Raw genomic sequence first — 13,194 nt, 5'->3', positions numbered from 1 at the left:
ATATAATCCTAGGAATGAACTGGTTGTGGAAGCTTGGAGCTAGGGTTGACTGTTTTGCTAAAGTAATAGAGTGCTTAGATAACCCAGGGAATATGGTGTTCTTGCAAGTCACCCTACATGAGGTCAAACTCAACAACTCTATGTTATCCAATTAAATCGGAGTGAAAGAAAAGGATGTCAAATATTTGTAGTCAAAATGGAGGAATTAATTAAGTTTGAGGAGGTTAGGTTCTATGATGATATGATGATTCATGAGAAAAATTATCATAGTGGCGTAGACTCTAGGGAGAAAGAAAGACAAGAGGGGTCTTTCAAAGATAAATATCCCTATCTTCAAAATTATTGAGATGTGTTTCCCAAAGAATTACCCAGACTACCACCTAAGAGGGTATTTGATTTTTCTATGGAGTTAGTGCCAAGAGCAGATCCATAGAATGACAATTATTGAACTCATGAAGTTAAAACCACAATTGCAAGAGTTGTTGAGCAAGGGGTTGATTAGACCCAGTGTGTCACCATGGGGGCAACTATAATATTTGTCAAGGAGAAGGATGGCATGCTTCACCTATGTATTTACTACAAGATGTTGAATTAAGTGATAATTAGAAACAAGTATCCTTTGATACACATCAAGATGATCTGTTCAATGAAATGTGAAGAGCTATAGTGTTTTCCATAATAGACTTGTGATCAAGGTATCATCAACTAAGACTTAAAGATGAGGATATTCACAAGACAACTTTTAGAACTCACTATGGACACTACGAGTTCACCATGCTATGTTTTGGACATACTAATGCCCTAGATGCATTCATGAACCTAATGAATAGGTGTACCATGATTGTCTTGATAAATTTGTGTTGGTGTTCTTAGACGATATTCCAATATACTCTAGAAATGAAGAAGAGCACCTCTAGCACTAGAAAATAGTCCTACAAGACCTATGAGAGCATAAATGTATGAAAAGTTATCCAAATGCACTTTCTTTCAAAAAGAGATGTAGTACCTAGGGTATATCATCTCTACTAAGGGCGTAGCTATGGATCTAACCAAGATAAAAGCTATTTTATAGTGGCCAACCCCTAGAAATGTGCAATGACTAAGAAGCTTTATAGGCTTGGCAGGGCATTATAGAATGTTCGTGATGATCTTCTCACAAATGGCCTAATGGCCTATCCCATAACCTCACTCCAAAGGAAATAGAAATAATTTGAATGGACTGAAAGGTGTGAGAAGGCTTTTGAAATCCTCAAGGAAAAATTGACCACAACACTAATATTAAATGTGCTAGATCCAAAGGGACATTTTATGGTTATAACTAATGCATCCAAAGAAGGAATAGGTGGAGTCCTAATGTAGGATGGGTAAGTGATTACATATGAATCCCAAAAATTAAAAAATAATGAGTAGAATTACGTGTCACATGATTTAGAACTTATTGCAATTGTGCACACTCTCCATATGTGGCATCACTACCTTTTAAGAAAGACTTTTGAACTCTAGTCTAACCGTTAAGGGTTGAGATACATTTTCATTCAATTGAATCTTAATGCCTATCAGAGGAGGTGGTTGGAATTAATTTTTAATTATGATTTTAAAAACAATTACAAAAAAGGGAAAAGAGAACCGAGTGGCAGATGCATTGAGTCGTAGATATCGTATAGCCATCATGGTTTTAGACCACACAGATTTTAGGAGTTGTGTACTATAACAACTAGAGGGTGATAGATATTACCAACATGTAAAATAATCCCTTCAATACAACCTGCAAGACCTTAGATACAAGGGATTCAAATTTGAATTTCATTAATTATTGAGATTCTGAGGCAAAATGTATGTGCCAAAATCTCTTGAGTTAACAAGTCTAGAATGGAGAGAGGTGCACTCCGCAACATACTCTTGACGCCTAGGAATAACTAAAATCTTAACAAACATAAAACCCCTATATTTTTGGAAGGGTATGAAAAAGGATGTGGCAAGGTTTGTGGCCAGTTGCTTCAAATGTTAGAGGATGAAGGTAGAAAACCAACACCCAACAAGTTTGTTACAATATTGTGCCAGAATGGAAGTGGCAAATAATTAGTATGGACTTCATCCAAGGATTGCCCATGTCCAAAAACAGGCATTATTTTTATAATAACTAGGAAATGGTTGATAGGCTAACTAAGGTAGCCCATTTTATACCTGGAAACCTAACAAATGGAACACCCATTATAACCCATAAATTTATCCAATAAATTTTCAAACTACACGAAGTACCAAAAAAGATAATATTAAATAGGGATGCTAGAATGACATCCAGATTTTAGTAAAACCTATTTATAGCCTTAGGTACTCAACTAAACACTAGCTCAGCCTATCATCTAAAAACAAATGGCTAGTTAGAAAGGGTCAATCAAGTTGTGGAAGACCTTTTGAGAATGTACTATTAGGACCGAAAATAAAAATGGGAAAATTACTTGCCCTTGGGTGAATTTGCATATAACTATTCTTATCAGTCATGCATAAAGATGGCACCATTTGAGACACTATACAGAAGGAGGTGTAGAAATCTTATCAGTTGGGATAAGAAGAACAAGTTAAGTTGATCAAAAAAAGGTTGGTAAAAGCTAATGATCAGCAGAAAAGCTATGCAGATACAAAGGGAACCCCCGAGAGATTTGAGGTGGGACAAAAAGTACTCATGCCAGTCAAACCTCAAAAAAATGTCATTAAATTTGGAAAACATTTAAAACTAGCACTCAGATAAATAGGATTGTTTGAGGTCCTATAAGTCATCAACTCGATCACATATAGAATTTCTCTACCACAAGCTCTTGCTTGGTTGCATGATGTATTTAATGTATCATACTTTAAAAAGTATATATTATATTTTACATACATGATTGATTGGAATTCCTTGCATGTACGAGACCTAGGGGTGGTCATGATCAAGCTACTCAGGGTGCTCGAGGTACGTAAGCTTTGCTTACGAAACAGAGAAGTCAAGTAGTGTAAGGTCCAGTGGGACCAATACTCTAAGGACAGTGCAACTTGGGAATATTATGATGGATCCACCCAAATTTTCCACTTATTTAATATTTTCAATAGTTAAGAAAAAAAAATTTACCGAAGTTTGGATAAAACAATATTTCATTTGGTACCAATGTTGGATAAACAATATTTCATTTTGATGTTAATGTGGATGATTTAGAACGTTGAATATGATGATTCACAAGAGGGAGGATACATTACATCCCTCTTTTTTCGCTAATGTTGTGTTATGCTTGTTTGCTCTAATATGTGATGTTCAGTTTATATCAATTGAATAGTGGTTCAAAATTTTATATGTGAAATGGTTTCATTTAATAGTCAAATAGATCTTGTAATTTTATCAATTCAAAATTATAATGAGAGAGAAAGATAAGATTTTGGGCTAACTACATTTGTAATGACCTAGTGGTTGTAGGAACTTTATCGTCCTTCAAGAATTGAGGGAAAGTATTATCGGGTATGGGTGGAAACAGGTGAAGGGTCGAGTTGCCATCCAAATCTCAAAAGCCTGTAAGTTTTGGCCAAGTCATGTGATGTATGAGCCTAGGGTTGTCAATTCATAAACTAGGTTCTAGTTTTGGCTAAGCCCTAATCTGTCAGTTGAGTTGTTAGAGTTCCATCTTTATAGAGAATTCATCTCATTGACTCAATATTTCATATAACTATGTTCAAAAGTTTAGAATTGATCAATAAGAACATTATGGACTTTTACTCTAATATAAATGTAGTATAATACATAAATGAATTATGTATATATATGAATGTTGAGTTTATATATACATATGTATATGTGTATGTGTGTCATATAATAACGATAACACATATATACTTGCAAATATGCATAAGCATGTATGCACAATGTATTTATATAAATACATAATTTCATAAATGTATCACTATGAAAAGATTTGTTAATCAATTGTCTCTTTCTTAAAAACTTGATAGATAAAATTTATACAGTGGTTGAAGGCCATATAAGAATAAGTATTCAAAACCATACAAGGTTGTACCAAACACTTAAGTTACTTTATCAGCTACAAAGCTAGTGCAAGAAGATATTATGCAGTGCATAAAATATCTCAAGGGTAAGCTACCACCTTTCCTGTATACCAGGAAGTTTGTTTCACAATCAATGGTTCATGAATGAAATTGCATCAAAATGCATATGAATTTAATTTGGGGAGTTAATAACTAAATCTTGATTCTAATCAATTGATAAGTTTTTGAGCTTCATAGGGAAAGGGCTAAAAAAAAGTTTGTGAGAGCTATTAATATTATCATCTCTTGCTCTCGAAAGAGAAATGACGGTGAAGAACACTCTTTCTATACATTTTCATCTCCATGGCAATGTGAAAGTTATAGTGTGGAGCAGAAAGAACTAGACATTTTGTAGGTGGGGAAAGATCGTACTAGTGAAAGCTTAGAGTCACCCAGGGTTAAGACTCGAATAATAATTGCAATCAAGCAACCAGACATGTAGTATTTTCTACAATAATGAAGAAGTTTAAATTTGCTTAAAAGAATAGAATTATCACAAGAGAAGTATAAATATTGTGTTAATTAAGCTATTATTTTTTGATACTGAAAATGCAACACAGTCTTCCAATTTCATATATGTTTCTTGAATTGAAACAAAAATGAAACTTATAGGAAAGTTTATTTTGTTGTTTGCTTGAGCATCCTCAAGTCAAACCTATAGTTTCATGCTTCAGAGCAAATCGACTTTATGAGGACTAGTTGTACAATTTAATTACTAATGAAAATATACTTTCATCTATGTAACTGAATTGATCATAGGATTTTTCTTCTCTATCAAGTGAAATGACCGAGCTTGCAGTCACAATCTTGTCCGTTCCAAAACAAAGTTTCCAAACTCTAATTATTTCCTCTTGACATAAATTAGAATACAGATATTATGTAGAATCTAAGTCTAGTACCACTCATACATAAATTGTATCAATGTGTTTCTCTTAAGAAAAGGTTAAGTAACTTTATCAACAAATGTTTATTATGTTTATTCTAGTACATTACCTGGAACCACACCAGTATTAACACTCTAAGATGTTTATTATTGTTGGTTGGTTGCCCTTTCTATGTATTTTTGTTGATGACCGCGTTTTGTACGTAGGGTTTTGAGTCCCTTCAAAACCTATTTCGATCCTTAATAAAAAACACTCTAAGATGTTTAATCTCTTGAACTTTGTCCCTGTAAGAATAAAGGACTTAGGTACTATGCTTGTTATTGTGTCTTGTCAGCGAACAAACGATATTGGGCTAAATATATAGATGCTATTCTAATTATTTATCTAGAACTATGAACATGTTGTGAATAATAGCTATTCTTGAACATTAATGCAATAAAAACTGCAACTATAATGATTTAGAAACATGCTCTTAAACTTGGAGACAAGTGAGTCTCTAATTAAGTGGGTGTAAGTTTTTAGCATAAGATTCAACCTTATGGTTAGTAAGACTAAACCCCAAATATTAGTTCTAGTCGAGTAGGGCGGTGAACATTGACTACAAGTTAAATCATGTATGAAATTATGAAAACTTTTGGCCAAGGTAACATTATGTTTAGCATGTGTTAATCAGTTCATATGGTCCGAATATATCATCTAGTCAAAGGTCATACTGGTTAGGAGGAACCTATAGTGTGTGACCGACTAGAGTTGTGTAGGGTCAAAACACTGGGCTTAGATGGTATTAGACTTATCAACTTTTTTACACCCTTGCGAAGGGTAGGACCACTTCCAATAGGAAGATGTGCGAGAGATCACCAGGTCTATGGTTGGTTAGTATTTATCACCTTGATGATACTTTTCGTTTGGTTAGATATTTGGCATCATAAGAATTCAAAGTGGATTTTGATTGAAGTAAATTCTAAAGTCCTCTTGAACTCTTAAAGATTGTTGTATTAAATAAAGGAAATTATGTGGTTTATGCAATTGCATTTCATGCTTGAATATTACATGATGTTAAATATTACAAGTTTATAGTTACATATTCCTTACTATGTTCATTTTTAAAAAATCAATTAAATGTTTATAATGATGTTAGATTACTTTAAATTTTGGCTTCATTAGTTTAGCCTATAACAAGAACATGTTGGTTTTGCTAAAGCTAACAAAAAAGAAGTTGAGAATGATGATTTGTTGACGTGTATTAAAGCAGTTGACAGAGAATTGGAAGAGTTAATTTTAGGCGAGACACATGTTTTAGTAGATGGTGACGTAAAATCACATTTTATTGGTTTCTTTGATGTGAATGAGAGTGAAGAGATGGAGGAAATTATTGTAGAACTAGATAACTTTCATAAAACTAAATTTGAAGGGCATTATGTGGAGATTGCAACAACAATATGTCTTTCAAAAGGCATTAAAACAGTAAATTTTCACGAAAGAGACAAGGTGGAAGGAGAGGTAAAAGGTAAAACAACAAAAGAGGTAATGGAAGACATTTATTTTCATGGAGAAGAACGTGTGAATTTAGTTGTTTATTCTAATTTTGAAAGACTATGTTGGTGGGAAATCATATTTGATACTTTAAATTAATGAAGGGTAGAAGTGGAGGGATCAGAATGAAAGGGAATGATATTGCAAAGTTGCAGGAAGTGGAGAATAGGAAAATCCTAGTATCTATAGAGCAGAAAAATGGATTTGAGACAAACACAGGGTCTTCTAGTATTTTTGGTTCAACTCAGGAAACATTTTCTTCTACCATGGGTGTCTAATGTAGGGGCATTAACGTGGTGGGAAGCCCACTTTGAAATTTCAAATTTCTCTTTAAGTAGGTGTCAAATTCCTTATGAATGTTTATGCTAGAGGAGTGGAATCTCGTAAAGACTCTAATTTTAGTAAAGATGTAAATGGTTCTGCAAGTAACATATGAGAGATGGGTTGGCAATTAATGGTTTGTTTTTTTAGTGCCTCTTATGTTGGGAGTATCATTTTCCTGGGGAGATTTCTATGGTAAGAACTTCTATATGCAGTAGTGGGGGTCTAAGAAATGAGGAGGCATCAGTCAATGTGGCTATAGAGACACAATGACAAAGAGGGTTGCAAAGTGGAATGAGTGAATCGACCCAAGATAGAGGAGAAGTGGTGGGTTATTTGTAGGAGAAAGAGTAGTGTATGGTGGAAAGGAAAAACAAAAGCGTTGCCAACAATGTATTCCATAGAGGTGTGGTTTGAATGAATTTCCAATATGCAAAGGAAGAAAACAAAAGAGTTTGAGTGTGTTGTTGGAGTAATTTTAGGATAATTATCTAATTATTTATTAATTAAGTCACTTAATTGCTTTTTAGGTTAATCTAAACTTAGGTGCTTTATTTTATCTAGGTGTTAAAATTTTCAAGTTGGGGTTCACTTAGAGGCACTTCTAGCCAACTTTTATAACTTGTAGTTGAGCTTAATTTAGCTCCTAATTTGCATTGCTTTAGTTCTTCTAAATTTAGGATTAGGGCATTTCTCGCTTTCTATAAAGCATCATTCATTCATTGTAATTATGACTCAAATATTGTACCTTCAATATTGAATCTTCAATTCTTTGTGCAATAATATATAATTCTCTGGTTGTTTTAGAGAATACAATCCTTCCTTGATCTCTTTTGTGTGATAGGTGTTTTTCTTGCAGATGATTCTTGGCTCCTATTGTTGATCATCAATTTTTACATGGTATCAAAGCTTTTATGTCAAGTTCTTGTCTGCATGCTTGAGGGATCCAACCTGAGCTGAATTTTTTGTGCACACTAGGCTCAAACGGAGGCTTCCATCATGTCCGCAACATTGAAAAACCCTAAGATCGACTATTGTTTCATAAAAAATCCGAGCAGTTGAAAAATCAGGTCAAATTGGCAAATGGCACACAAATCAAGGTAAAATATAGGAGTAGCTATAAAATTTGGGCACTTGGCGCAAAATAGAAGTCACCATTGTTCTTAGAAAGCCCCAAAATCCTTAAATTTCCTATCAAATCATCAAAATTAGCGATCAACAGATTTTTTGGTAAGTTTTATATTAACACACTTTACGAGACACAAAAATATGTATAGAGGCACACAAATCCATACAACTGTACCACCTATACGTGCGTTAGTAACTATGTCAGAATTTTTTCAAAAAATTAGTTTCATAAAAAATAATCATTTGATTTTTTTATTTTTTGCTAAATCATTCAAAAATATAGGAAAATAATTTTTTTTAACTAAAAAAGGAATTCAAAAAGCTTTCAAAAAAGTCAAAAGGAGGACAAAAAGTATGTACCTACCGAATGTGCAGGCCTTACATAGTGTTGACGTCATCAGATTTTGGCAGATCTGCTAACTTTGCCATTTTCGTATATTTAGCACCACTTCTAAATTTAGCAAACCTCTATTTTTGGCCTCCTTGCCTTAAAAAAAGCAATAGGTTTTTTGGTCATAACTTTGTCATACGGAGTCGAAATCAAACAAACAAGATATCATTGGAAATTTGGTTCTGGCATCAATTTTATTCTATAGGTGGTTTGATCATTTTCTACATAAATTTTCCGTACCAGTCCTCTAAAGTCAACCTTCATTTTTGTGAGTGCAATCAACATGGACATGAAATGTGTCATAATTTCTCACATAATGTTTTTCAACTCTTTCTTGAGTGTGCATTAAAATCTCAAGTTGCTCATTTTCCACTAGCGGAAACAATTGTAGTACCTTCATTGATTGATACCCTTATTCCTATTAAGCAAGATAATTCATCTATTTGTCTTTCTGATTGGAATTCATATTTGACAAATATTGTTTCATTATTTGTGGAGACACATTTGAGGGTTTATTTCTCTTATTTGATGACATTCATAGCACAATTGTTGGCACGCCATGTTTGTCTTTGGAGCTTGTTCAAAATTAGTTTCCATTGGTTCCTTATGTGTCACCTTCTATTGTGATTGGGCATGTACCTAATTGCTTTGTGGCATCTTCATCATACAAGGACTTGGTCACACATTAATAGTTTTAAGAGACATCGTCATATATTTGGATTTGAATGGATTTGAATTCCTACATCTTCTAGTTTATGGGAGTGGCTTCTCATATCTCCAGTGGATTGGTTCCTTCTGAAGGGGAGACGTGTTGTTTGTAGGTAGTGGATCATGTTCTGTCTTTAGGCATTCATCATTGGCACAAGAGCTACTTTTATATTGGGAGATTCTTATCCACATTTCCTCTCTTATGGGGGGGATACTTGGGGGGCCACTTAGAGTCCTTCATCTTAGTCATGTGTAGTACCCTTTTTCTTTTTCATTACATCTCTCGCTTTTGAAGAGGGTTTTTTTAATGTGGTTTTTCTCTTTTTCTTCATTTAGAGAGACCTCATTATTGCGAGTTGCATTGCTTTGCATTGGTTTCTACGTGCATACCTAATTAGGTCTTTGTTGTTGGGGCACATTCATGCATTCATCATTAGCACTTTAGCTTATCTCTAAGTTAATCTTAAGGGAGGGTGTCGGAGTATTTTTATGATAATTATTTAATTATTTATTAATTAGGTCCTTTAATTTCTTTTTCACTTAAGCTAAACTTAGGTGCTTTATTTTATCTAGGTGTTACAATTTTTATGTTTGAGTTCACTCAGAGGCACTTCTAGTTAGCTTTTATAGCTTGTAGTTGAGGTTAAGTTAGCTCCTACTTTGCATTGCTTTAGTTATTTTAATTTTAGGATCAAGGCATTTCTTTCTTTCTATAAAGAAAATCATTCATTCATTGTAATTGTGCCTCCAATATTGTACCTTCAATATTGAATCTTCAATTCTTTTATGCAATGATACAAAATTCTATGGTTGATATATAGCATTTGATCTTTGTTTGATCTCTTTTGTGTGATAGGTATTTTGCTTGCAAATGATTCTTGGCTCATGTGGTTGATCATCAACTTCTACACGTGTGAGGGCAGATCAGACACAAATATATGGGTAGATGATTCTCATAGAGGGGTAAGGAAAAGAAGAATCTCAGGTTAATGCATAAAGCATAATAGATTGTATCGAATGAGAAGTGATTTGGGAAAAACAGAGCACAAGGTTTGTGAGCGTGTAGTAAAGAATTACCCTTAGTTGTGTGGAGATTGTGATGATATAATATGAACAATAGTATAATGTATTATAGACAGATTGAAATTAATGATCAAAAGTTTATCATTAAAATGTAATTTGTTCCGATTCAATAAGTTGCAGTCTTGAAAATTTTGTATGTAAATTGATTTTGAAATAGATTATTTTGATCTGCAACTTGTAACTAAATAGGAATCTGAGTCTCTTTTTTTGTGCATTTTGTGTGATGAAAATGAAAGTAATAGGAGCATCTATATTGTATCAGAGAGCCAAATTGATTCCAAAACACACAACTAGGTTAGCCAGTTTTCAGGGAAACTTTTCAAACTTCACAATAAAATATTATTTAACTATAAAATGTAACCAAATTACAACTATTGACTTTTGCAACACTTACAAACTCAAAAATAAAGAAATCTTTAACAAATCAACACAAAGATAATCTCTAAATGAGATTTTTATGTGGTAATCGTTGACTCTTGTCATAGATCACTTGGTAATCCTTTGACTCTCATTCTTAGATCACTTAACTCTTGTACTTAGATCACTTGGAAACTTTCAAACTACCATTCTACAATCTCCTTCTCCATTGATTTATTATCCACTGAAGAAACAAGCAAAAATTTTGGAAAAAATTGCAACAAGAATGATGAAACGTAGAGCCAAAACGAAACATATATGAAACCAATTTTGAAACTCAAACTGGGTGCCCAAATATCACTACACAAAATAGAGGAAAATTGAATGAAATAGAAATAATCATTTTTTGGCAACTAACATAAAGCCATTAGATGCCAAAGATGCCCAAAGTTGTCAAGGAAACTTTCCAAAAGCCAACCCGCTACTAGCGAACTTGCCAAAGCCAACAAGATGCTTCTAAAACTCTACGTCTAAAAGAAAAAATACTTATTATACATTGTTTGTTCTGAGAGATTTGAATTTGCAGCAACAAATAGATATTAAATTAATATTATTTTTCAAACTATCATGTGATCTTGATTTACTATTTTGGGACAACTGACCTTACTTTTTTTTTTCTAAATTATATTTTTTAGATTATTTTACTGAAACTACTCTGTGAAGTCCCTCTTTGGGTTGGTGTGCTTGAGGGCTTCATGCCCTTGTCGAGCTTCCATACTTACAGGTTTGGGCCTCCATCAAAAAAGGAAAAGGGATATGACATGATAATAGTTCTTTATACAAACACAAGAAAAAGATGCTAAATTAACTTTTTACATATCGCATTACATATGCTAATTGTATAGATATCTTAAATAAATATATCTAAAAGATGTTGAGACATATCAATCTCAAGGCACCTATCTATTCCAAGTAATAATTTTGTTATCCTTAATTTTTGTATTACGAGAATCAGGGGGTACCCCAAAAATTGTGTGCTCATTTGTGGTTTTGATGCTCAATTCATACTTTATGAGATGTTACGTCATCGTAAGTACTTCTTTTTTGTTTATGCAATAAAACTCTGCTAAAGTGAAGAGCAAATTGAGTCTTGGTGTTCATTTTAAAATTTTTTAATTTAATCAAGAAAGAGGAGAGCTTGGCATTCAAACTTTGATTTGAGTACAATCTTTCATATGGTATGAATGTTCTTATGTCATTGGTATCATATGTTCTTGAATGATTAAATTTGGATATATTTGTTGGTGTTGAATATTGAAGAGTTTTTGAGTCTTTAAAAGTAATCTTTGAGTTACTTTATAAATTTAGGAATTGGAAATTCGTTGAGAGAAGGTTGCTTTAAGTGTTTGAGCTTTTACAAGTTAGCTTGGGAATTTGTATTGAAAAGGTAAAAAGTAGAGTCTTTTTGCTATATAAATTATTTGGTTAGAGTAGAAGATCTTTTAATATATTGCAATTCTTTGAGCTAAAAATATATTTGGGTTACAGTGGTTGATAGGAGTTAAGTATATAAGAGAATCTTTGAGTTCTTAAGTGTGCATAATTCTCATCCCTATGTCATTTTTAGAAAAGCGGAAGTAACGAAAGGCTTTGTACTTTCATAGACACTTTACTTCCCAGATAGATGAGCTTAATATTACAGCAAGTTTTCTAGTTGTTTAAGTTAAGGGAAAATATATTCTTAAAAGAGAGTTAGATGAAACTAGCTCTGAAAGAAGAGAACTAAGTGGTTATTGAAACCTTGGATTAGTGTAAAGTTAGCAGGTATGTAGAATAGAAAGTAATTGCATTATAAAGGGGGAGCCTTCCCTTATAATTAAGACGGGTTATATCTTGCCTTCTGAGAGATATCTCCCATGTGTTGTCGTGAAATACAAATTTTGTGAACCTTCATCAATTTACAAAATTTTCACCGAACATTTTTTTGGTGACTCTACTGGGGACATGAGCTACAACTAGTTTCGACTCTGGCTGGACAAAGCTATACTTGAGGGTGCATAAATCAAAGGTTGTTGATCCTATCTTTGAACTTCTAGAAAAACATCATTTTGATTACTTACTTATGCATGCAAGTTCTTCTCTCCAGAGAACAAGGAGTTTTCCACCTACAAGTTAGAGATCTCCTATTCCAAGTGAAGCCTCAAGTGCACCGAGGCCTTTTGTAATTCTACAAGTACCAAGGTTTGTAATTCCTCCTTTTCAACTAGTACAACTTGTTGTGATGGCCTCACTAGGACCATGGGGACAAAATTTTGGTCCTTTAAATTTAACTCCACCTCTTCATCCTCTTCCACAAGGGTCGAGGAAAAATATTCCCAAATTCTTTGGAGATGGTAAGCAACACTCGGATGAACGTATTGTAGCATTCCATATTACATTTGGAATTCTTGGTGTGGAATATGAAGATGTAGCTATACATCTTTTTGTTGAGACTTTACAAGGTGTTGCTACTGATTGGTATTATCATTTGGCACCTCAAACAATTATAACTTGGGACATAATTAAGACTCAATTTGAGCATGTTTTAAGCCTGTCAAAGATGCACATGCTCTTTTGACTCAACTGAATTCCATGAGAAAAGAGCCAAATGAACCTATGAGGGATTTTGTGGCTAAGTTCAACAAATTGAAGAACTGAATTCCCACTATTTCTCAATCT

Source organism: Cryptomeria japonica, chromosome 9, assembly GCF_030272615.1.
Source record: "Cryptomeria japonica chromosome 9, Sugi_1.0, whole genome shotgun sequence".
NCBI classification, from domain to species: domain Eukaryota; kingdom Viridiplantae; phylum Streptophyta; class Pinopsida; order Cupressales; family Cupressaceae; genus Cryptomeria; species Cryptomeria japonica.
Note: the sequence above shows the minus strand (reverse complement) of the source record.